This window comes from Rhinolophus sinicus, linkage group LG01 (assembly GCF_036562045.2).
Source record: "Rhinolophus sinicus isolate RSC01 linkage group LG01, ASM3656204v1, whole genome shotgun sequence".
In the NCBI taxonomy this organism is placed as follows: domain Eukaryota; kingdom Metazoa; phylum Chordata; class Mammalia; order Chiroptera; family Rhinolophidae; genus Rhinolophus; species Rhinolophus sinicus.
Genome location: NC_133751.1, coordinates 55,715,962 through 55,741,686, shown reverse-complemented (window position 1 = coordinate 55,741,686; position 25,725 = coordinate 55,715,962). Strand labels below are relative to the sequence as shown.

The following is a 25,725-nucleotide window of genomic DNA, read 5'->3' as shown; positions in this document are numbered from 1 at the left end:
GTCTGCCCCTGCACCCGCCCTCCTCGTCCTCCCGGAGCACAGCACAAAGGTCCCGTTGTGGGCCAGCAGCCCAGGCACCAGGGGTGCCTCTGGGTGACTCACTATCTTGCCATTTCCTTTGTGTGGCTTGCAGGCTCCTTGCTGGAAGCCAGCATGCGGCTGCGGGGCTGGGGGCAGGGGCGCCCGCGGCCGCTCTCCAGCATTGCCCCTCCGGGAAGGGGGCGGCTCTGGGACCAGCGTGCCTTTTATGTGGCAAGGGGGCTCCCTACACGTGATGCAAACCCGCGCCTAGAGCCCCACAAAGACAGCGCCTGGCGCAGGCACGGCAAGATGTTTGCAGCCTTGCCTGGGCAAGAATCAAAGCGCCCGCCGTGGGAGAGGCATGTGGTCCCCATCAGGCGTTCCTCTGCTCCCAGTCCCCTAAACGAACACATCTTTATGAAAAGTGAAAATTAACCACGGAAGGGAAGGACCTGGATGGCTTGGGAAGCAACATGGGCTGCAGGCCTCCTGGGGGGGGATCTTTGGTCCCTGCTCAGATGCCCTGTCAGCTGCTAGAGAGCCCTTCTGAGCTGGACGCAGTTTTGCAGGCCTGGCTCAGGGCTGGGGCCCCTCACATTCAATGCCCTGGTAAGGCTCAGGCTGGTTTGTGGCCGAGCCAGGGGCACCTAAAGAAGAGTGAAGGAGCACTGGACTAGGAGCCCCGAGACGGCTTCTTCCCCAGGTTAACTGCCTGACTTCAGCAAGTTTTAACAGTGAAATTTCAGGCATCTTTGGGAGTAGGTCCTAAGCTTTTCCTTCCTAGTCTGGCTTCTGCTTCCCGCTCTGGCTTTATCTCCGCCCACCCACCCCTTAACCTTTATACTCCCAGCCACTGGGAACAACTTGCACTTCCCTGAGGCTATTCCTGCTGCAAGGATAGCCCTCTGCATCCCCCTCAAGGCTTCTGGTTAGTCCTTTCCTTCAAGAGTCAGCTCAGGTGTTACCTGTGGCAGGAAGCTTCTTCCTGGAGTCTGACGTAGGTGCTTCTCCTCAGCACTCCTCTGAGCACCTTTGCAAAGCCTTACCTGTCAGAGCGCTTACCATCCCGTGCTCTGTGATTCCTGAAATCACAGGAATGAACTATGAAGGAGAGCAATGAAATAGTGAGTGAATGAATGAATAAATGAATGACGACTCAGGAAAGGAAATTGCTTCACACACCAATGTCCTGTGGGTGGGTACTAAGACAAACCCTACAGGAAGCCTAAGAAAATGGTTCTAATTCTGTCCTTCCTTTTACAATTTTTAGGCATCTCGTGTGAAACTATAGGTGCTATTATGAGGTTATTGCCCTGGACTGTGGATGGACCCACACAAAGAAGGGAGGGTGCATCTGGGGTCAGTATGCAGGGGCAAAGCCAACTCACAATTTGTAATCAGCCCATTGCAACATAAACCTGCAGGGACATAATGATGGGCCAGGTCAGCAGTCTGTCCCTGAGAACAAGGCGGTAGGCATTGAGAATAATCCCCACACGCTCCTAAAGTTCTTTAGGATTTGTAAAGCTTTCACCATTGCTGGTCTCACTGGATTTGAATAGGGGGGTGGGTAGAGATAATTTCTGCCCCTGTTTTTGAGATGAACATACTAAGCTTAAGGGAAATTGAATCTTGATTAAAAAGTAAGTGGGAAGAAAGAACCCATGTCTTCTTTCAACAAATCCTCAAAGGCTAATGGGTGTCAGGCATCTTAAAAATGAAGGAGATTTGGTTTTTCCCTCCAGGGAACACCCAAGGTTGTCAGGGAGACCCAAGTAGAGCATGACAAGTGCTACCTTCATGATAGGAACAGGGGATATTAGAGTCCAGAGGAGGCAGAGGTTTGTTCTGGCTGTTCAGTCAGGGAAGTCTTCGTAGAAGAGGAGACTTTTAAATGGGGCCTTGCAGGGTCGGTAAGAGTCTCTTGAAGATGAAGAGAAGGTAGGGAGAACAATGTAATGAGAAGGGGCTGTGGCAGGGAAGCAGGCTAACACATGCTCCCTCTCTTTGCCTGTAAGGCATTAATTAGTCTTTCAATATTTAAACCAATAAGGACAATAAGAGCAGATGCAGTGGGTTATAAACGTGAAGGTCCTAGAAGTTCCTGTAAAGTACCATCCTCTGGGCCTCACCAACTCTCGGTGGCAATGAACTGATCTTCATGTTCTGTAGGTAACGCTCCCAGAAGGAGTATTCATTTGGGAATAATCATTAGTTGAACAGAAAACTGTGATAGTAATTGGAGAGGAGTGAAAGTCAATGGAGGATTATTTTAAGATGAGAGATATTACAGCATGTCTTAGGCTGAAGGGAATGATCCAGAAGGAAGGTAACACCAGTGCCCAAACATCAACCTGAGGCATCAGCCTGAACCTGTTCTGACATTCATTTCTCTCTTGCAGTGTCCTCTCCATGACTTAGTGGGTATGCACCTGGCTCTTTGGGTGTACATCCTCCATCTCCACTCTTTTCCTTCTTCCCCAGTTCCTCATCCTGTCAACCGCAGCATCACCTCTGCTGGTTACCTGGGAGAGCAGACCAGAAATATCAATCTAGTTGGGTCTGCCTGCTCCATCCATGTATCTCTTGGAAAGGAATCACAAATGCAAGTAGAAGGTTCTAAGGGAGATTGAGCGAACCTGCAAGTAGCCCTCAGTTCCACGACCCCAGAGACCCACTCTGGGCAGCATCCAAGTGTCCTCTGTAAAACCACTGGGAAATAACCAACACTTTGACTTGTAAATCCACATTGTAGGTCCATGTCACAGTCTCTGTATCCTTCGCTGCTTTTTGTAGACATTGTTGTATTAGATTCATTTAGGGATGATGCTCCAACCAACGATCAACCAGGGTTACTAGGAAGCAATTGCAACCCTCCCCCAAACTCCTTTCTTGCTGAAAGGGGGGGAGCTGGGAAATCATGCTGGTATCATGTACCACTGATCTTCATCAGCTAGTTGGTCCAGGGATGGACACATGACATTGGGCTTCAGTCTGGGCCAAGCCAATCAGCTTCTTTCTTGATGGAATTTGAACTAAGAGACATAGAAGCTCAAGTTAAAAGAATGCTTGAACTGAAAGGTCCTACAACATCAGGACAGAAGCTAGTACTGTCACATAGAAGCTAGTATAACAAAGCTGGAACCACAGGCAAACCTAAGTTATGGAAGAGAGAAAAATAAGAGTCTTGCAGAGAGGTCTAATCTGCCAAGAGAAGAATACGGTTGACATGTGGAGTTAGTCAGAGACAAGAGAGTCTTTAGCCATTGAAGGACACAGAGAGGAGACTTTTCTGTTTCTTTGTGACCCAACATTACTCACTTCGTGTCCTTGGAGGTCAATGACAGTACCCTAGATTCTGTGAATAACCCATTTCCATCTGAAACTGTTTGAGAGAGTACCTGACCCTTGTTGCCAACATGCCCTAAAGAAGAAAAATACTAAAACCAGAGACATAGTGCATGTGAATTAATCTTTGGAATTTGGAATTCCTTGGTCCAATTCAATAAACATTCCATGAACAACTTCTATGTGCCCTGTGCTGGGGGCATTCTGAGAAAACCTGAGACCCACTATCTGTCCTCAAAGAGTCCTCAGTCTGGTCATATGTATTCCCACATACCTAGAACACAAGGTAGTTTAATGTTAGCATCCCACGAGAAGTACAGATGGAAGGCTGGAGGGATGGACTACAGCTGGGAGGCAGTAGGAGCTTGATAGAAGCGGGCCTTCAAGTATGGCCAGAATTTAATATCAGAAAGAGGAAAGAGGAATGGAAAGTATAAGACTCAGAAGACTGGTAGCAGAAAGGAGCATGAAATTCATGGGACATGGTGAACTGCATGGCTTGGAGACTCATGGGTTGGGGGAATAATGTTAGATGAGTGTGTAAGACAGGTTTAATTGTGACTATGAAGGGTCTTGAATGCCAAGTCAAATTTGTTGACACAGAATCATAAGAATGGGAAGAACCTTTGATGTTATCGATTCTAACTCAGGTAATTTGGTTCCTATCTTTCTTAAGGTGGCCACCACTCTCTTAAGGTGACTGAATGCATCCCAAGGGCTTATTTGTGATATTGCCATTTCAGTGATAATGACTCAGAAACGATTCTTCTCTCTTCAACAAATTTCAGTTCTTTTCAGAAGGGCCCTCTCATTATCTGGAAGAGTCTTAGAGCACAGGGAACTAGGTCTAGAAATTTTGTAGCACGTTGTCTGAAATAGCAGTTTGTAAAGTTAAGGAATAAGAGAGGGACAGTCACTAGGTGTCAGCATCAGGCATGATGCTTTTAGACTTTATAACACCTAATCTGCAAAACAGATATGCCAATCCCTTTTTAGATGAGAAAATTGAAGCCCAAGCAAGACTAGGAAAGTTCTCCAGGTCTGACAGATGTAAGAGGTGAAGCAGGAAGGTGGCCCAGTTTGCCATAGCCATGTGCTTCCATACTCCTTCTCTGCTTCCTGTAAGGCTAGACAAGCCAGCCTTCAAGTAAATATCACTCACTCACTAAGGAATTTCAAAATGACCTTCTCTTAAATTAATGGCTGATGGCTGGTTGTGGGTGTGTGGAGGGAACAGATTATAACAACAAAAGCTTCATGGCATGAATTTAGTAAAACACTAAAAACCATACAGATCAGAAGTCTACAGAAACATTTGGCAAAATGGTTATTGCTTGTTAAATAATCCCAGGACTCAATTTATAAGTCCTCAATGCAAAAGCCCTTATCATCTTACAAACCCCTCTTGAGGCTACACACTCCTTCCGGCTTCCGGAAACAGCAGGGGCTATTGCTTCCATAAGTAATGTCATCACTTAATACACAAGGGGAAACAGAGGAAGAAACATGGATGGATGGGGGACAGGGGAGGAGGAGGCAACATTAGATCCTCTCTGGGGTCCTGTCCAGCTGGAACACTTCTGGAGACAATGTGCTGTTTCCCCTCTCCTAAAGTTGGCAGCTTGGGATGCCAGGAGTCTTAGATGGGGGCAGGGGAGAGCATCGTAAGGGGAAAGAAGTAGTCTAGGGGCAAGACAGCTCAGGATGACCTGATGGTAGAAGGAGGAACAGGCAAACAGAGCCAGACAAAAGAGCAGCTGAGGCATGTGAGAAGGTTGGACCCTGCCTGTGTCTAAGCAGAAAGACCAGAGCACATAACACAGGTTGTCAAACGTTAGGGCACATCAGCATCACATGGGAAACTGGTTAAATCCCTGGATCCTGAGGGAATCCCTAGAGACTGCGAATCTGTGATGGGGCCAGGGGTGGCAACTGCGACCGGTTCCCCAGGTGATCTTATACAGGTAGTTCTTGGGAAATACCGGTGACAGGGTTTTCCTCTGTGGACGTCCATGACCTGGTCTGTAAGTGGAGAAGTTTGTCAAAGACATTTCCTACTGTCCCAGTCAACTCCAACACGGGGCTTCTCAAAGGCTTCCAAGTCATCTCTTTGCCCAAGCTTGCAGGCCTTGTTATCTCTCTCAACATAGTTGTTTCCAGTGCTTTTTAATTTATAAGGTAGGCAGGTTGTCAGGTACCTGCTCAGCTCTTGTAAAGTCCTTACACATAATAGACTCTAGCAACTGCATCTGGTGTGGCCATTTCGGTAAAAACAAGGCAGCATCGTGTGTGTTCATGTGGGCGTCCAAATAGGACAGAGTCCCTCTCTCTGGAGGCCATGGCTTGGGGCCAGGACAAAACCACTTCCAGGTCTCAGGTCACAGGACCGTGCAGGATGATTTATTTAAGAAAGAAAGCTTCAAGGGCTTAAAGGAAATTAAACGTGTATATTTCTCCAGCAATTACGCATGTGCTTTCCCTTGAAAAATAGTCCCCATGCCCTGCCTGGAAGAAAAGCCAGATTTCTCAATGAATCTGTGTTCTGAAGGCATCCAAAGGGGGGATGGTGTTTTTCTAGCAGTGAAAGCCACATGAAAGTCTTTACAGCAGCTTTGCACTGTTTCTGCTACAGCTCCTTTCAGGGCAGACTGGAGAGTCAGGGAGTCCTGTCTGGGAAAACGAGACAGGCTGGGCCTGAAACATTGATTTCTGGTTCAAGTTTCTCAGTGAAATGTGAATAAGGAATTTTCCACTTCTTTTTGTCCTGATTCACCTTGGCGGAATCTTTGGAGCCCCAGACTAGGGCAGGGAAAGTCTGTTTCAGGTGGGCATCCAGCCAGACTTGCACCCCAAATGAATAGTCCTCTGTGCTGTTCCAGTATCAGTTGTCTCCTTTTGGCCGGGAAAAGACTCCATCCACCTGACTTCTGCTTTAACCATTTTGCTCTAGGAGGAATATCAGGACAAGAGAATGTTAGGGCCATGTAAGCTCTCATCACTGGCTATGAAGTTAAGTGCGTGATATAGACCCAGTTATACTAACTGAATAGCGAGTGTATGTCAGGCTCTATGCCAGACTTTGGGAATCAGAAAGTAAATACGACACAGTCCCTGTGCTCCAGAGTTTATAGTCTAGTGGGGGTGATAGTTGTGCAAATATCAGCTAGGGCAGACTCTGATAAAGGTGACAAGGTAGGTGCAGAGAAGTGGGGTAGTTCAGTTCTGGCTGGAAGGCATCAGGGAGTGCTTCCCGGAGGAGCTGGCATTTGCACTAGGTCTTGAAGGAGGAATGGGAGTAGAGAGATGGTGGAAGGGGAAGGGGAAAAGTTGTCAGAGAAAAGGACTGTGCTGAGAACATCCAGGGTGCATGGGGGTACAGTAAATAGTCTGGAGTCACTTGTGGGTAGATATGCAAAGAGAGGGGGTGGAGGTGAGGTTTGAACAAAAGGCAGGGACCAAGCCATGTAGGAAACTCTAAGTCATGGTAGGGGTCTGGACTTGAAAAGGCAGCAGTGGACCACCATCCAAAAACTTACAGCTGGACAGTGAGGAGTTGGACGTAGAGAGACCAGTTTGAAGGTTTTTGTCATAAACTAGGTGAGAAATTAGTTTGGCCATGTTAGGCTGAGAAAACGAAAAGTCAAGGATAGACTCAAAATATATTTTGGAAAAGAAAAAAAAAATTGATTGACCATAGGGAAGAGGGAGAATTTAAAAATTCCCCAGTACAGAGAGTGCCAAATATATATATATTTTTTAAGAAAGGAAAAAAATTGTATTAAAATTGTAACAATATGTACCGATAACAAAAAATGAATACAAGTCATGTGTATACATTTTTTTGGCCTCGTGGTATATGCTTATCCCCGATGTAGGCAATGATGGGGGGCTGGTAGGATGGCTGGGAGGTGCTCACACAGACTCTAAGGCAGAGGGCCTCTGTCCAATGCCAGGTTTTCAATTTCCTAGATCGGAAATTGACCAACTCTGTGCCTCAGTTTCCTCCTCTATAAAAGGGAATGGACAAATCACACAGTAAATCTGTTGGCTATCATTGTACTAACAGGGTCCCCGGAGGTCTGGGACTTGAAATTTAAACAAGATGCACTGTAAAGAGGATATGCCTGGGGCACCACTTAGTTCATGTGGGTGGGGCCCGCTCTGCCCATCTTTATTCTTCATCTGCTCACACATACGACAATTCTGTTACGCGATAAAGTCTTCTTTGCAAAAAAAAGAGACCAGGAAGTTTTACGGGGGCAATCACTGCCAGAATGGTATTTGAGAATTTGAAGTTTCTCAGAAAAATCTTGCAAATCACCCTTTGCATTCTCGCTGGAAAAATTGTAACAGTGTGCTATGATAGATGGAGTTTTAAAAAACCATTCAACAACATGCATACAGAAAATAATCCCTAAAACATACCAGCAAAACAAATCATTACAAAACGCGGAGTATTTGCATAACCACCTCTAAGGTCGAGTAACAAAACATTGTCAGCCCCAGTGCCCCTTCCTGTCACACCTCTTCCCACCGAAAATAACGTTTGGTTTTATTTTCACGGTAAACACCTCCCTGATTTTCTCTCCTGCACCACCTAAGTATGCATCCCTGTCCGTGAACACCCACATTCCCTTTGGATTGTCTTTGACCTTCATACCATGGAATCACATGCATGGACTCTTTTGTGTCTGGCTTCCCTTTCTCAACATTACGAACAGCACAATTCGTGCTGGTGTGAGCCTGCTGTTTACATTATTGTCACCACCACAAGAGAAAAGTCTACCACAACTTACGTATCCATTTGATTTTGATGGAGATTTGGGTTGTTCTGTGTGAGGGATATTCTGAATGGTGCTGCTGGGAACATTCTTATCCGTGTGCACACATTTCTGTTGGGATTTTCCTGAGCATGGCATTGCTGGGTCATAAAAAGTACGTGTCGCTTCTTCCTCTTCAGTAAATACTGCTAAGCAGTCTTTCAAAATGGTCCCACCGGTCTATGCTTCCACCAGCAGGGCTCAAGAATTTCCAGCTCTCTTTATAGTCACCAAAACATGGTAGTGCCAATCTTTTTAAATATGTTTTATGTCTAAGGGAGGTTTGAAGGGCATTTCAGACAAATAACCAGAGGTCAGTGTGCTACCAGTTCAATTCCAGGTCTAAAGAGCTATAATATTTGTAAATAAGCACAATGAGTTACTTTTTCAGGGGATGCTTTAACATGCAAAAGATTATTGTAATTTTCTATATGGAGTTACAGAAGCAGGCTGATTGTGGGTGGGCGGTTAGTGCCAAATGATGGAGCTGTAAAGTGATAAATATTTCAGAGAAGTCTTTGAAATGGAAACGGGGGAGGGGATGGAAAGAAGCATGCATTGGGGCAGGGTAGAAGCCCTGAGGGAATAGCTGGGGAAATGAATTTAAGATTTTGGAACCATGTATTGGTATGGGTCTATTGGTTTGAAAAATATATGTAAATATTATTTTATTGTTTTTGCTTGCAATGTGTCTTTTCCTCTCAAAATATTAATCTAGTTTATTAGTTCTAATTACTATATTGTATTTATTAGCATTTGAACATCATATTTATTCATTCCTATATTGTTGGATATTTGTAAATAATGCTGAAACAAATATATTTTTTTGGTTTTTATATTTTTTAACATATGAAATAAAATTAAGCTGAAGCAAATATGGTAATTTTGGATGTTGAGTACAGGAATAGCTGCTATTTTTCTGGACACTTGTGTATACTTGAAATATATCATGACTTATACATGTTTTAATATTTAATATTAACTTCAGCAGGGCACAGAGAGAGAAGAGCACTTGAATGGGCAGACCCTAAAGTCTTACTGGCTGGGTTGACCAAGGAGCCTATAGAAACAACATAGACCAGACACCCAAAGGGTGAACCTGGATGCAGTTTAGCAAAGACCTTCTGCTCCTCCAAAGGTGGAGCCTCAAAGGTGGCCATGTGGTGCAGATCTGGAACTGGACGGACATGGGTGGGATCCGATCCCAGCGCTCACGGAATGAGATCCTTGGCAAATTGTTCAGTTCTCAGCCTCTTTATCAGAAAAATTAGGGGGATTAAATCTATCAGGTCCAACTGTTATGAAAGTAAACCACAATGTAACATTGGTAAAGAAGTCTACGTAAGGGACTGCATTTGATGTAGGCCTGAAGTTACTATTGGTCAGCAGCAAAGGCAGTTGGGGGGAAATGCTGGATGGACATGAAGCAGAAGAGAACAAGGACAAACTGGAACTCACAAGGACAGAACCCAGTTCATCGTCCGCTGAGGTCTCATGGTAACTTGGTGGCCCCTGGAAGGCAGGCTCTCAGTCTTTCTTAGGCCCAATAACAAGGTAGAAGCTTTCTTAAAGGGAGATAATTATCTGTAGAGTGTGGCATAGTTTTACATTCAAATTCTAACGGCCTGTACTATGCTTTACCTATAGGGACCCGCTAAAGGTTCCACACAGCTTCCTCATCTGCCACAGACACTTCTAGCACAAATGGATCTACTGAATTATATGTTCCATTCTGGTGGCAGAGCAACTTGCTTGGCAGGCTGGATCTGCTGCAAAGTCTTCTCATTTTCTGGACCACACTCAAAAGTGGCAGCCTTTCAGATTACTAAATGAGTTGAAGCACCATGCTCAAATAATATACAGTTGCCTCCAAAATCCCGAGGTTCACCTTGATGAGAACCCGCCATGCTCTTCCAGAGCATTTTATGGTTTGTGAAGTGCTTTCATGTCCATCATTTCATTCTAGGTGGATTGACCTATTGCATTCACTTATTCACTTAATACGTATTGAACTTCTGTCCTCTGGCAGGCATTGTGCTAGGTATTTTACATATGCTGCCCCCAAATATGAAATCTCCTTTATATTTCACTGCATCTCTGTGACAAAGGTACCATGGCTATTTTAAACATAAAGAAATGATGGCTATAACTTTGGGGATACAGAGACGACCAAGACTCTGTCCTTGCTTTCTAGAACAAGGGTTGGCAAACTTTTCTGTAAAGGGATAGCTAGTGCATATTTTAAGCTTTGTGCTTCATACAGTCTCTGTTACAACTACTGCTCAACTCTGCAATTGGAGAGAAAGCAACCATCGACAATACAAAAGTGAATGGACATGACTGTGTTCCAACAAAACTGTATTTATAAAAACAGCTGGTAGGACAGACTTGCTTGTGAACCATAATTTGCTAACCCTGCACTACATGATCACCATCTAGGGAAGAGACTAATGTAAACAGCTCACTATGAGACAATGTGGCCAAGAGGTATATGTGCGGGCAGAGTACATACATGGCTGGGGAACTTGCTGAGGCCTCCATGCGACCTTTCTAGAATCATGACCTCTATGTCCTATATTTCCAGGTCATTGCCATTCAAGAACCAGAAAATGGATTGCAGACAAATGCAGTGTGGAATCTTGAACTTATATCTAATCAGAGCATGTGTCTCCCTTCTGAGTTGACTGTCTTCCTATGAACGAGCCTGTGGTATAGGGGTTATGGTCCACTGTCTGCTTCCCCTTCCTCCCTGTATGAACTGTGCCCAGTACTTCTTGAAACCCAGAGTTCCATATCCCTGACAGTCCTGGAGCTGTGGGCTTGGTGCAACACCACCCTAGGATGGTACTTCCTTGTGTGCCACCCTCACCTTCTTCTGACCCAGAGCTTGGCAACAGTATTTCCTAGTGCTAAGTAGGTCACCAGCTTACACCTCCCAGAATGCCCTCTAGCTAACATCCTCAGTGACAGGTCTGGTTCCTGCTGGAGGTATGGGGTCACACTTATGCTTGGTTGGATGTTACAAGGAGGCAACCTTCAGCTCAGTACAGGGAAGAACACCCTAAAACAACAGAAACTGCCTCAAACTGGAATGCGTTGTCTAGGAAAATGAGTTTCTGACCAGTAGGGGCTGGAACAGTGACTGGGTGACCATCTGAAGGACTCAGCTATCTCTCTGCAGTGCTCTCCTATTAACTAGCTCGGTGACCTTGGGCAAATGTCTTGACCTCTCTTAACTTGGTTTCATTATTTGCAAATGGAGTTTACCCATCTCTCATATGGCTGTTGGGATAATTAAATAAGAATGTCATCCAAATTCTGAGTATGCACCAACCAGCCTGGCACACAGTTAATGTAAGACAGCCTTAGAGGGACTCTGGCATCAGGTGAGGAGGAGTGAAGTACCTTCTGTGATCTGAGGTTTACAGTTCTTTGATACACGTGTCTAATGAGAATTCCTTTCCTTATACGAAATGATTTCATGGAATGCCAGAAACAAAGGTATGTGATCTCAGAGGATCTCTTTGTATACACCCTAAAACTGAACATAATGAAGCAACATTTGTTGACACAAAAGGATTTTATTTGGAAGGGAAATGATTGTAGGATTTTTATGCTTTATGGTTTTTCATGTGTATAAACCATTTTGAGTAAAAGACATTCCAACATAAAGTGTTTCCAGTCAACCTGAAGAAAGTTTTGCTTTTAAAATATCTATATCAACAAAGGTTCTGTGAAGGTTTGGGGTGGGGGTGGGGGAATTTTCCTTTTTAAAACTTTGGCTTGCCACTCATTTAGAATATATTACTCAATGGGTTGGTATTAGAAATAGGCATTTATTTCTATAAATTCTCCACAAAATGAAAGCATCTGAATTTTTGGGCCGAGGGAAGTGCAACTTCTTTTTCTTAATACAGATAGAAAGAAACCTAAGAGACTAGTGAAGCAAGAAATTATCAAAGCTGCGTGTGGTATTTACTAAGTAACTTCATGCCAGTGCCCGGCAAGCTGCCCCCACAGCTGCCAAGCCCCATCGCCCTCGCTGACAAGTGCAGAAGGGGCTCATTGCCCTGGGATGGAGGAAGCAGGAAGTTTGCTGAACCCAGACAGGAGCAAAAGAACTCGTTCTAGAGAGTCCCAGCAGGTGGGGGAGCCCATTTGCTCAGGGAGACTCTTTTGACCCAGAGCACACACAATAGAGCTCTCTCAGAAGAGAGATTTCTTTTTCCACGGGTTTCTTCTTGGCCCTGGGGATTTGTTCTAAGTGGCTTTCTCTGTGTGTGAGTTGTCTTGGCCTTTCTCGGTTTCTTTCCCTTTGGAACTTTCAGATCTTTCCATTGTGAGCCGTGTCCCTGTTAAAAGGCTGAGTCATTCTGCCTTGCACTTTGCAGCCTCCACATTCTCTCTTTAAATTAAGGTAACTTGGCAGATGTGTGGTGGCTCAGTAGGGGAAAGGGCAGCTTTATCACCCCCTCTGGGCCCCAGGCACCCCCGCAGGAGCACTGTTGAGAGACATAGCTTTCAGATGAAAAGGTGTCTGTAAAAGGCTTACAGGGGCTGCTTAGGGCAGATGACCTTTAAAGATCTTTTCCCGTTCGGAAATTCTAAGATTCTAAAATGGTGTGTGGCCCCCAAACAATGCCATTTGAGGAAGAGCAGGTGTAACTGAAGACGTGTATCACTTAGAGGAAGCATTGGGGTTGCCTTTAAGACCCGTGGGATACAGAAAGGAAGAAGAGAGATTGGTTTTAGTACATATGGCCTCAGAAGGCAGACGTTTGGGCTGGAATTTTATCACAGGATGGGAGCTTATAGCTCAGATAGAAAAGGAACCCTGATGTAGAAGTGAGGGCCCCAAGGGTAAACCCTGGTTTTGAATCCTGACCTCTACTGAGTATTATGGGACCCTCGGCTAGTGAGCTGTTTTCTCCTGGGTCACATGGTGATGATTAGATTGGGCTTGCTTCTACCCTCTGGGCTAACTGGGAGGATTGAATAAGATGAGGAAAATTGTTTAAAAATTCTGAAGTTCTACAGATTTGATCTTATTGTCCAACCCCCTAATTTTATACAGTAGACAACCAAAGTCTAGAGAAGTTAAGAAACTCATGGGAGACCATACAATATTGTTCTAAGGCAGTGGCTGGTAAGACCTCACAGATAATTCCATTGATCCCTGGTAGCCCTGGGGTAAAAAGTTTTGGGGGGAACTTGGGGCCATGATGTAGTCCCAAGTGGGGTTTCATCTCACTTTTAGTTTTATTTTCTGATTATAAAAATAGTACTACATGCTTATTGTATGACACTTGTGGAATACCATAAGCACAAAGATGGAAACTTAAAAACATTTCCCACAATTCTGCTTTGTGGTTATATTCACTGTTGAAATTTTGATGTATACCTTTCCAGTCTTTTTTCTATGCATGTACACACTTGAACATAGTAATTAGAATAATATTTTATGCAAAGCTTTGCATATTGATTCTTTTTTTTTCACCTAACAGTTTGTTATGCACTTTGTCATTAAAATTCATTGAGCAGTGTTTAATACTTGAGAAATGGTTCATTTTATGGTTACATTAGATACCATGGTTCTTTCCTAATTTTTTGTTATTATGAATAACAATGTTGGACAGTCTTACACTCTACCAAATGCTGTGAGTGCTGCCCTACCGTTAAGCAAATGTTTCCTATAGATTTCTCCAGATGATTTTGGCCACTCTCTAAAACTCTGAAGTGTTTTGGCTTTCGTAGAGACTCACAAATGTTAGTTTGCCCCAACGTGTTATAGGTTTACCAAGATGACTCGTGCGGTATAGAATATGATACACAGCTGAGGCCTAAATCCCTATTGAAAGTATGCTATTTAAACATATATATTTACATTAAATATTTATTTTCACCTGTGTTGTTCCCAGAGATACTCAAGGTATCTAAGTTTCACTTATCTTTCCTAGTTTAAGTTTCAGATTAGACTTGTGGCAGTTGGTCCCCAATGATGGCCTCCTAACAAACCTCCCACATCCATGTCCCTGAGAAGTCCCCTCCTCTTGATTTGACACTGCTCATGACTCATTTTGGGCAATCGCATGCAGAGGAAATGATGCTGCTTGACTTCCAAAGCAGGACCTTGGAAACCTTGCAGTTCTGGTGTGGGTCTCTGGGAATACTCGCTCTGAGGAAAGCCACTGCATGTAAGAGGTCCGGCTACCCAGAAATCGTTGTGCTGTGAGGACTCATACACTAGCCACATGGAGAGGCCTGCATAGCCAGGCCCCAGTTCTTTCAGCCATCCCAGTTGAGTCACCAAGCAAGTGAGTGAAGAAGCCATCTTGGATGCCCAGCCCTGTCGAGTCTTCAGATGATTCCAGCCCCAGCTTCTATTTGGCTATAAACAGACCCCTAGTGGGAACCACACAGCAGCTGAACCCAGTCAACCCACAGACTATGCTAGGTGTGAAGAATAAAAGATGAATAGGACATGGCCCTTCTCCCTCAGGGAGGAAATCAACCTCAGGGAACCCTGATCCATTGTGAGGATACACACATAAGGCCGTAATCTGATGGGAGCTGATACACAGGAATAATGAGCCTCTGCCAGGGTGTGAGGTGATTCTGCCTATAGGGTAAGGAAGGATTTTCTGAAAGGATGACATTGAATTGCATCTTGAAAAATGCCTGGGAACTCATGGTGGAGGAGGGGCAGCCCAACAGAGAGGCCCATGTGCAAAAACACATTATATCCTTGTTGGGAAAAAACATGATAAAACCAGTAGGAAAAGAAGGACCTGATCATGATGGCCTCATATGCTAGGTCATAAAACAGAAATTTGGTCTAGCTAAATGGGGAATGAATAAAGTGTTTTCAGTAGGTGAATTACCTGATGAGATTTGCTCTTAGAAAGGTCACCATGACTACCTTCTTTCATTGAACAGTCTAGAAAAGTGATGTCCCATAGAAATGCAACGTGAGCCATGTATGTTAATTTACATTGTCTAGTAGCCACATTTAAAACAGGAAAAAAGTAACAAGTGGAATTAATTTAATAATAATATGTTTTATTTAGCCCAATAGTTCCTAAGTATTATCATTTCAACAGGCAATCAACATAAAAATATTGAGATATTTTACATTATTTTAAGTTCGAAATTGGTTTGTATTTTACACTTGTAGCACATCTCAACTTGGACTAGCTTCATTTCAAAAGCTCAATACACACATAGCTCGTGGGTATTGTACCAAGCGGGCCAGCTCTACATGCAGAGGACACATTGGAGAACAAGGTAGGGGCGGTCTCAGCTCTCAGGAATTTACAAAGATTGAGAATAAACCAATAAACAAGTAAATCGGCAAGATTGTTTCAGATAGTGATAGGCAGTATGAAAAATATGAAATAAATAGAATGAAAACATTAAACAGTGATGGTGTGTGCCTGGGCAGGCAGCTGGTGGTGGCCAGACAAGGCCTTACTGTGAAAGAGACGTTTCTACTGATACCTGAGTGACAAAGTGGTGTCAGGTGTGTAGAGCTCTTCACTGGGCAGAGCCTGTGAAGATCTGGAGGTTGCTGTGGAGGAAGGACAGCCAGAGAGGGGGCTATTGCCATTTTCCAGGGGAGACCCAGCCATGCTCAGAACACAGGCTGCTGTGGTGAGAGCTGAAAGGAGAGGATGAGCCAGAGCGGTATTTAGGTGGCAGAATGTACAGACTTTGTGCCTGATAAGAGGTGTGGCTGAAGGAATCAGGAAGATGGTCAGAATGTGGGCTTGGTTGATCAGATACATGGTGGAGATGCTGGGTTCTCCCTCTGCACCCCCTCTCCCCGAAGAGGTGAGTGCAAGAGAGAGCTAGGCATTCACTCTGGGATATGATGAGTGTGAGGTGCCTGTGGGATAAACAAATGGAGGTGCTCAGTGTTAATAAAGGTTCATGGAATTGTCATAAAATTGTTCCTCATTCCCCTCTAATCGGTCAGGGAAAAATTCCTGCTTTTCCTCCTAGCCCTTAATGGCATCTTGGACAGACTTTTTCATTTTCAGTTAATTAAATCTCACACAAGTCAACTACAAAAGCCACTGAATTGTACGCTTTAAAATTCTTAAAATGGTGAACTTTATATTATAAAAATTTTAATAAAAAAAAGAATTTAGTCGAACTTCCTTTAACTCATCAGTCTCATGCCTGGTTCAGAGATTTCCCTTCCCCCCATTGTGGACTATCCTTATGTCTTGAAGGATTTGTGTGGGGAAGGTGCAAGGCCAGTTCTTTCCATCTTCCCCTTCCTGTTCTGGGCCTCTCTCTTTATAAATTGGAACAGGAAGGAGGGCCTTGGGAAGTGAAGGTCATTTTGTGTTTCTGTCCTCATGGATAGTAGGGAGCTGTCCCTGGCCTCACTCCGGTTCTTTAAGCTGCTAGTGGCCTCTATCAATATGGCCATCTCTCTAAGAAGAGTGAATGTGTGATTTTCAGCCTCATGTTGGTCCCTCTTGTTACAGAGCATCCCTCAGAACAGGCCCTGCTGGCATTTATACTCCCAGCTTCCAGACTGGGAGGGGTTCCTGCACTTGGCAGCTATTGAGCAGCCCTGTGGCTACTGTTCTTTCTGGCTCTGTGCTTGCTCATTGGGAGAAGCAGGGATTATCACGACTCACACTCAGAAAGCTGCAGGAAACTAGGGGGGGTGCCTCTTTCTCCCTTTACCGGCACAGACTCCAAACTCCTTCCCAATCCCTATTGGTACCAGGCAGGCCAGCAAGGCCACAAAAGAAGTGGGCAGGGTCTCTATGCTTGCATGTAACCTTTCCTTTAGGGGATATGTGTTAAACTCTCCTAGGAATTCTCTTGCCCTACTTCAGTCCATTTAGGTGGTGGTGCCAGGGTAAGCCTGTAAGTAGCCAAGGGCTGAGGTGTCAGTTCCCCTTACCTGAAGATACCCCAATCTCTAAGAAAGATTCTTGTGGAGACCCCACCTCATCTGGCCTCAGAGTTGGATATAGCCCCCTTCCTTCCCCACAGGGCAGAGGACAAATATCTCCCTTGGAACAAGGCCAGTCATGTCCTTTCCTCTTCCCTTCTCAGTCCTTTGATGAGGGAGGGGTTTCAGAGTGATGGTTGGCAGTAGGCCTGGCTTTGCTATACCTTAGTAAACCTTGGTCAGGGTTCTCAACCCTAGCCACTCATAGAATCACCTGAGGAGTTTTTGTAAAACACCCATGTGGTACAACTTTAAAAACTGCCATTATTCTCTAAAGCTGAATGTAGGCATATCTTAGCAGTTCCACTCCTAGATATATACTCAACAGAAATGCATGCATATGTGTGCCAAAACACATGTACAAGAACGTTCATAGCAGCATTGTTTGTGCGTGCTAAAAACTATCAACAATCCACACGTTTATTAAAAGTAGAATAATTACATATATTGTGTGTATAGTCAGACAATGGAATACTATACAGCAATGACAAGCAACAAACAACAGCTATCCCAAACAACATGATTGAATCTTACAAATAAAATACTGAATCAAAGAAGTCAGACACAAAAAGTGCATGCTCTACAATTCTGTTTCTATAAATATCAAAAACGAGCAGAACAAATACACTATGTTAGAAGTTGGGAGAATGTTCCTATCCTGGGGATGAGGGATTGAGGGATGGGGGGGCCTTTGGGCTGCTGGACCTGCTTTTTCCCCTCAGTGTAGGGGCTAACAACATGTGGGGATTCACTTTGTGAAAGTTTGCCAGCATTTTTGTGGAATTTTCTGAGGTATATTAGCATTACACTTAAAAATTTATTTTAAAGATACCAGTGCTGGGCCTCGATCCCTGCGGACTTTTATTTCATTGGTCTGCGGTGAAGCACCGGCTTCTTAATGCCTTAAAAGTTCTCCGGGTGATGTGTGGAGTCAAGCTTGAGAATCGCGTGTTGTGCCTGATCATTGGCCCCCCTTTTCCGGTGTGGAGAACACAGGCGTGTTGTTTTCACCTACTGGCCAGTCCCACTCAGCATCCGGTTAAGGTCGGGCTGGAGATGGGGAACACCGCGTCATCACACAGAGATGAGCCCCGCCTGAGCGTGATGGAGTTGGGGGGTCGGTTAGAGATGGCTTAGAGTGTTGGCTCCCAGCGGCCAGGGTGGAAAAGAAAAGAAACCAACTAGGAGAGAGCTATAGACTTAGAGAAAATAGGGGAACCAAAAACCTGGACGTCTGGATGAGGTTTCATAACAGGTACAATACAGGTAAAAAGTGAGGCATGGGGACAATAGGCAGTTGTGGTGAGAGAATGGATTTGGAGGTTCAAAAGCCCAGAGAACAAAGCAGGAACGTCACTACTTGCCTCACTCTTGATGTGGCCTGTTTTCAGGATTACCCAGGTGAAATACCTGACCCTCAGGTAACTGTATGTGGTTTGTAGTGTCCTAGCAGCACCACCTTCAACCCTTTTCCTACCCCCCTCACTGACTTATCAAGGCAGTCACTCCATCCTGAACGTGAGCCACCAGCCAGGCAGTCAAGCTTGGTAAATGGTTCATCTTATAGAACTCTAGGTGAAAAATTTGGAGGTTCTGTGAGATTGAAATAATTTCCAAGAGCGCTCTGTGGAGACTGGATTCTACCTATAATCAGGCCAGGTTGGGGAGACAGGCGAAGAGAACCGTTGGCCCCACTCCTCTAGATTTAACCAGTAGGATAAGCTTTGAATTGTTCTACGCACTGAATTTGACAGCCAATAAAAGCTTGAAAGCCATGTATCTACTTATCATTAAGATTCTTTCTGTGTTGAGAACCTGAACTCCCTCTGTCTCCTCAGTTGAGCAACAAGTGAATTGCGACTCAGCCCCACTGGGAACAGGGCAGGCTCCCCAGGGTTTTTCCCCTTCAGAAGCCACCCCTCCTCCATCTTCTCCCTTCACAGACTCAGTTTCAGAAGGAAACATGTGTGCAGGTGCCTGAAGACAGGTGCTCACAGAACAGAGGGACACCTATGGTGGCATGCTGCCCTGTGTCCAAGTGCCCTGAAGGGGCCTGCTTACACTTAGTATTGCACAGAACAAATGGAAAGAAGATGGGACCATTACAAAAACCTGTAACTGGAGGAGCAAGGCTGGTGCTGGGAGCCCAGCTGGGCTCTTCCTGACTTTAGAAAAAAAAAGCAGGGCCAGGACTCGGCAGGGTGCCCACAGCATCCCCAGATTGCCCTGAATAAAGGGTGTTGTTACTTCAACTTCCCAAAAACAAAATTGTGTTGTGGCCCACTAGGGAATGAAGTCACCTGTTCACAGACCTACGTGTAGAAAACTTTTCTGCGTAATATTGCTTGGCTCCCTGGGTGTGTTTGAGAATATGCAAGGTTAGGCTTGGAAAGAAGTGACTTGTCCAAGGTCACAGAGCTAGTTAGAGGCAGAATGTGTGGGAAGAACACAGTCTCTGGAGTCAGACAAGTCTAGGACTGGTTCAAACTCTGCTGTGTGACCTTGGGCAAATTCATTAACCTCTTGTTCTCTCACTAGGATAATAAATACCTACCCAGCAAGCTTATTGTGAGCACCAAATGAGAAAAATTACGTAAAATGCCTGACACAAAATCCGTGGTCACTAACTAGTAGGTGTTATTAGAATTAAGTGTAACTGCCCATAGGTATAGGATCTCCTTAAGTGAGAGATAGAAACTAACAATAAAAGGGCTATGTTGGTCACTGCCTGGGTGTCACTGGGTACTTGGTGGAAATACCATCCTTGGGAGTGATGTTTCTTTTGAGCTTGTCTTAATAGTTCAGGAAAGAGTCCCTCTTCTTATCTTTCATGAAGTTTACCATGGTGGCTTCTGTCCCAGCTGGGGAGCAGCTTCTGAATGAACCACGGTGGAGGCTCCATCACCTGTTGAAAGACTGTGAAGAGTGATCAGACCACTACATTTTCATTAATTTATTCATGCATCATTCATTCATGCATTCATTCATTCATTCAATAAATATTGGAGCACCTGTTCCATGCCAGACATTCTAGGTGCTGGGAACACATCAGTGAATAAATCACATCCCTGCCTCCATGGGGCTTGCATTCTAGAGGATTCTAACAATTAGAAGGAAGTAGTAATGGAGCTGATGTCAGATTCTGAGACCCTTCTGTTCAGAAGGCTCTTTCCTCATGTCACAGATCCTCTCTTCTCCCCTCCCACAGCAGCTGTCTCTATTTCCTCTTCCATGGTTCCCCTTCCCTAACCCATTCCCCTTTTGCTGGGAGGAATTGAAGGAAAATAGCCATTGTGTTTAGAAGCAGGAAATATAATACTTTCTTCAATGATTGAGAAATCAGATAAATTAACAATTTTACAAATTTCTTCTATAAAATGTGCACCCACTAATTAAATTAAGTTGCTTTTGTCTTGTAACTGATGACTTTCTTTCTGATCACGGCTGGCCTGCATGAGAAGGGCTTCCTTCCCTCTCAGGGCCCAAGTTTTGGGGTGTGTCTTTTATAGCAAACATGGCACCCCTGACCCCACCTCCTTTATCGCTTGACTCCGGCTATGAAAAGAAAAGGAAGAAAAGTAGGTTTGTTTAGTGGGAACTCTTTTCTGAAGCCAACAGGGAGAACAGGACCTGAAACAAGAGGAGGCTGCATTTAGAGTCAATGGTTAACCAGTCAGATTAATAAATGCTAGAAGGAGGAAGTACCCAGTGAGTAAAAAGGCAAGAAAAAATGTCTCCCAGTGGTTCAAAAGCCAACTAAAGTTTACCAAGATCTGTGACCTGTGGTTAAAATGTCCTCAGAGGCCAGTGGTCGTCTGATTCCATCTGAAATGCTGCTATCTTTCAAGAGAGCCACCTGGCTCTATTCTTAGGCTCAGCGGGGCTGGTACTGTAGCCCCACACTGACCTATGTCGCTCCTGCCATGCAGACCTCACCAGGATTGCGCCACCCACAGAAGTTTCCAGGCCCTGCCCCAACTCCACAGATTTCCTTCCTGGGAACCACCTCCTCTGTCCCCACAGGCTTTCTCCCTCAACACAGCTTCTACCCTATATTTGGAATTGGATAGAGAGCTTTCGGCCAGGTGATAAATTTTGGCTGACGTGATTCAGGAAAGCTGGGCTGTCCCTGCCTCTGCCCTGACTGGCTCCATGAGTTCTGGCAAATTACTTGGCCTGTCTGTGCCTCAGTTTCCTTGCTGTTAAAATGACAAGTTGGCGCAGAGCCATGGTTGACAAACTTTTACAATAAAAGCCAAATAGTAAATACTTTAGGCTTGTGGGCCACACAGTTGGTGTTTGTCGCAACTGTCCAACTGCCATGAAGCATGAAGCAGCCATAAACAATATGTAAATGATGGGGTGTGGCTGTGTTCCAATAAAACTTTATTTACAAAAAATAGGCTGTGAACAAGATTGGCTAGTAGGCTAAATCTTGTGGACCCCTGGGCTAGATCTCTAAGGAGCTTTGAAATGCACAAATATCATTTAACCCCGGATTATTTTATGGAGAGAAAATTCAGGCCCAGAGATGCTAAATGACATTCTGCAAGTCACCAAGTATGTGAGTGGCAGAGCTAGAGCTAAAAGTCAAATCTCCTGGATCAAGACCATTGCGGGTCTCAGTTCTCGCAGGGGTAAAGCTGTTTTTGGCATGTGGGACTTACCGAGTTGCTGCTCTCCTGGTATTCCTGGATGCAGGGGATGGAAGGCAGTACTCTCTACCTGTCTCAAGAGATCTTTTTGGCTCGGTGAGGGCCCCAACTGAATTAGATAAGAGAAACTACGAGAAGAGGGGAGGGGTGGTGGGCAAAAGATATTATGCCATTCATTTTGAATCTGAGAAAACTGTGGTTTCAGAGAGGGAAGTCCCTGCATATTCCACGTCATAACCTAATGCTTCTGAATGAGCACAGGTTGACCTCTTTGTCACCCAAATGTTTCAGGGAGGAAGCCCCACCAGTGTGTGCTTTTCCTGTGTGACTAAATGTTCTACCAAAGGGGGCTCCTCCCAGGAGATCGGCTTCTGAGCCTGTGCTTCCGTAGCAGAAGTGGCGTAGCTGGCTCAACATGGCTATTTATTGTTATGCTTCTGCGACATGCTTCCCTTCCAACAACTTTGTATAAATGTGTTTGGGACTTGTTGTTCCTTGGCTGAAGACCCAGAAGCTTTTACAATGTTAATTAGCTTTCCTCTTTGCCCCCAGCCTTTGCCTTCAGAGGGGAGAGGACAGGGATAAGGTCCAATGGGATAGGGTGATACCTTTTTCATCCAGAATCTCAAAGGTCTCTTATCTAGCCAGTGTGATCCTCTTTTTCACATTCCACTCTCTGCTCCCCGCACGGGCCCCTTGTCATAGAGCCTCGCCATGGGGTTCTGGAGCAACAAAGCTCCCATCGCCACTGCTGCCACTGTGACTTCTAAAAGTGAGACAACACAACATCTGCATTCATTGAGCCCCAAGGAACAGCCGCAGTTCTGTTTGGTGGGATAGGATTTTGTAGCAAATTTTGCACTAAGGAAATGAAGATTGGGAATGGGTTTACTACAGGGGTTTTCAGCCACGGGAGAAAGGAAGATGTTCAAAATTGGCTTTAGCGTGAGCCTGGATTGGGGAGCTAGATTGGTTGTGAGGACTTACCTACAGAGGCCTCCCCCAGAAGTTATATGACGTTCCTGGTCAGCCAGAATCTTCTAGCTGCAGGATCAACTCCAGATGGTCCCTACCTGGAGTCATAGACCTCTAGGCTACTTTTGGAGGCTGTTGATGGTATGCAATGGAGTCCTGAAGCTAGAACACCTCAGCCTTCCTTCACATACCCTAAGATGAACTATGACGGTGGGAGTCTGAATTCTCTGGGCAACTGCTTCTCTGGCCTCACCACCCACTCTTCCCACCCATACCCTCCAACCTCAATTCAGGCCAAACTCAATTGCAGCAATCCCTAATCTGTGTCTGCTTTCTAGCGCCTGCCTTTGCTGACAGTGTTACCCTCTACCCTCTGCTTTGAAAGCCCATCCCTCTCCTGGTCTGTTACCATTAGTCCTTTAGCTTCCAAATCTTATGACTGGTACTATCCCTGTCTTCATATTTCAGTTATTTGTGCAATTAAGTTAAAGACCTTGAGATGAGATCATCCCAGATTTAGGGTGGTCCCTAAATCCTTATGAGAGATAGAAAAAAGGAAGACACAGAGACACACAGAGGGGAAGGTCATGTGAAGACAGAGGAAGAGATTGAAATGATATATCTACAAGCCAAGGAACATGAAGAATTGCCAGAAGCTAGGACAGAGGGATGGAATAGATTTTCCTTCTGAGCCTCCAGAAGGAACCAATCCTGTTGACACCTTGATTTCTGACTTATGGACTCCAGAACTCTGAGAAAATAGATTTATGTTGTTTTAAGCCACTAGTTTGTGGTAATTTGTTATGGCAAAACTAATAAAAGGAGGGACTATATCCCAGATAATTCTATAAGGCCAGTATTAATCTGATACCAAAACCAGACAAACATATTACAAGTAAAGAAACTACAGACCAATATCTCTTAAAAATGTAGACACAGAAATCCTCAATAAAATAGGTAGCAGATCAAATCCAGCAGCATATAAAGAGGATTATATGCCGTGACTAAAGGAACTTATCTCAAGATTACAATGTTGATTTAAAATCCAAAAAACAATTATAATATACGATATCAATAGAATAAAGAACAAAAAACACATGTTCATCTCAGTTGATGCAGAAAAAACATTCAACAAAATCCAACACCCCATCATTCATAATCAAATACTCAACAAACTAGGCATAGAAGGGAGCTTCCTAAACCTCATAAAAGGTACCTATAAAAAACTCACAGGTAACATCATACTTAATGATGAAAGAATGACTGCTTTCCATCTAGGGTCAGGAAGAAGACAAGGATATCCACTCTTGACACTTCTAGTCAGCATTGTACTAGAGGTCCTAGCCTAGGCAGTTAGGCAAGAAAAGAGTATAAAAGGCATTGAGATTGGAGATGAAGAAGTCAAACTACCGTGTTTCCCCGAAAATAAGACTTAGCCAGACCATCAGCTCTAATGCATATTTTTGAACAAAAATTAATATGAGACCCAGTCTTATATTAAAATAAGACCAGGTATTATATTTTATATTATATTGTATTATATTGTATTGTATTATATTATATTATTATTCTACCCGGTCTTATATTAAAATAAGACCGAGTCTTATATTACTTTTTGCTCTAAAATACATATTAGAGCTGATGGTCTGGCTAGGTCTTATTTTTGGGAAAACACAGTATCTCTATTTGCAGATATGATTTTGTATATAGAAAATTTTAAGAAATCTATTACAAAACTATTAGAACTAACAAATGAGTTTGTCAAATAAAATTTAAAAAATAATTTAATTAACAATATCAAAATAATAAGATACTAAGAATAAATTTAACAAAAGAAAAGTAAAACCTTCACTTTGAAATTATTTTTAAAAAACCTTGTTGAAAGAAATGCAGATCTAAATAAATGAAATGATATCCCATGTTCGTGGGTCATAAGACTTAATACTGTTAAGAAGACGATACTCCCCAAACTGATCTACAGATTCAGTGCACTCTATCAGAATCCCATCTGGATTATTTGCAGATATTGATAAGCTGATCTTAAAACTCATGGAAATTTGAGGTACTCAGAATAGTCAAGACAACCTGGGAAAAGAAGAACATTAGAGTGCGCATATTTCCTGATTTCAAAGCTTACTATGAAACGACAGTAGTGAAGACAGTGTAGTACTTGTATAAGGATAGACGTATAGATCAATGGAATAGAATTAACAGTCCAGCCATAAACCTTCACATTCACAGTCAATTGATTTTTGACACTGGTGCCAAAGAAATTCAATGAAGGAAAAATAATATTTTCAACAAATGGTGCTGAGACAAGTGGATATCCACATGCAAACAGATAAAGTTGTACCCATTCCTCAATCATGCATAAAAATTAGCTCAATGGATGGCCAGTTGGCTCAGTTGGTTACAGTGCAGTGTTCATAACACCAATGTTGCTTGTTTGATTCCTTCATGGGCCAGTGAGCTGCACCCTCCACAACTAGAGTGAAAACAACGACTTGACTTGGAGCTGAGCTGTGCCCTCGACAACTAGATCGAAAATGACTTGACTTGGAGCTGATGGGTCCTGGAAAAACACACTGTTCCCCAATATTCCCTAATAAAATTGTTTTTAAAAAATTAGCTCAAAATGGATCGAAGACTTGAATGTAGAGTTAAAACTATAAAACGCTGAGAAGAAAACATAGGTGTAAATCCTCATGAGCTTAGATTAGGCAATGGTTTCTTAGATATGACACCAAAAGCACATGCAACAAAAGAAAAAATAGATAAGTTGGACTTTATCAACATTAAAAATATTTTATACTTTAAAGGACATCATCAAGAAAGTGAAAAGACAACCAAAAAAATGGGAGAAAATTTTTGCACATTATATATCTGATAGAGGATTTGTACCTAGAATAAAGAACTCTTAAAACAATATTTA

At 43.8% G+C, this 25,725-nt stretch overlaps 2 long non-coding RNA genes across 2 annotated transcripts in view; one reads left to right on the top strand and one right to left on the bottom strand.

The window, feature by feature from the left end:
* LOC141571031 (uncharacterized) overlaps window positions 1-25,725 on the top strand; it is an 88,554-nt gene that overhangs the window by 29,149 nt on the left and 33,680 nt on the right. The window lies entirely within an intron of this gene.
* On the bottom strand, window positions 15,263-22,021 carry LOC141571029 (uncharacterized). Its single transcript, XR_012495500.1, has 3 exons — window positions 21,831-22,021; window positions 19,866-20,079; window positions 15,263-18,258 (listed from the first exon to the last, which is right to left on the bottom strand). It is a non-coding gene; the product is annotated as an uncharacterized LOC141571029 (long non-coding RNA).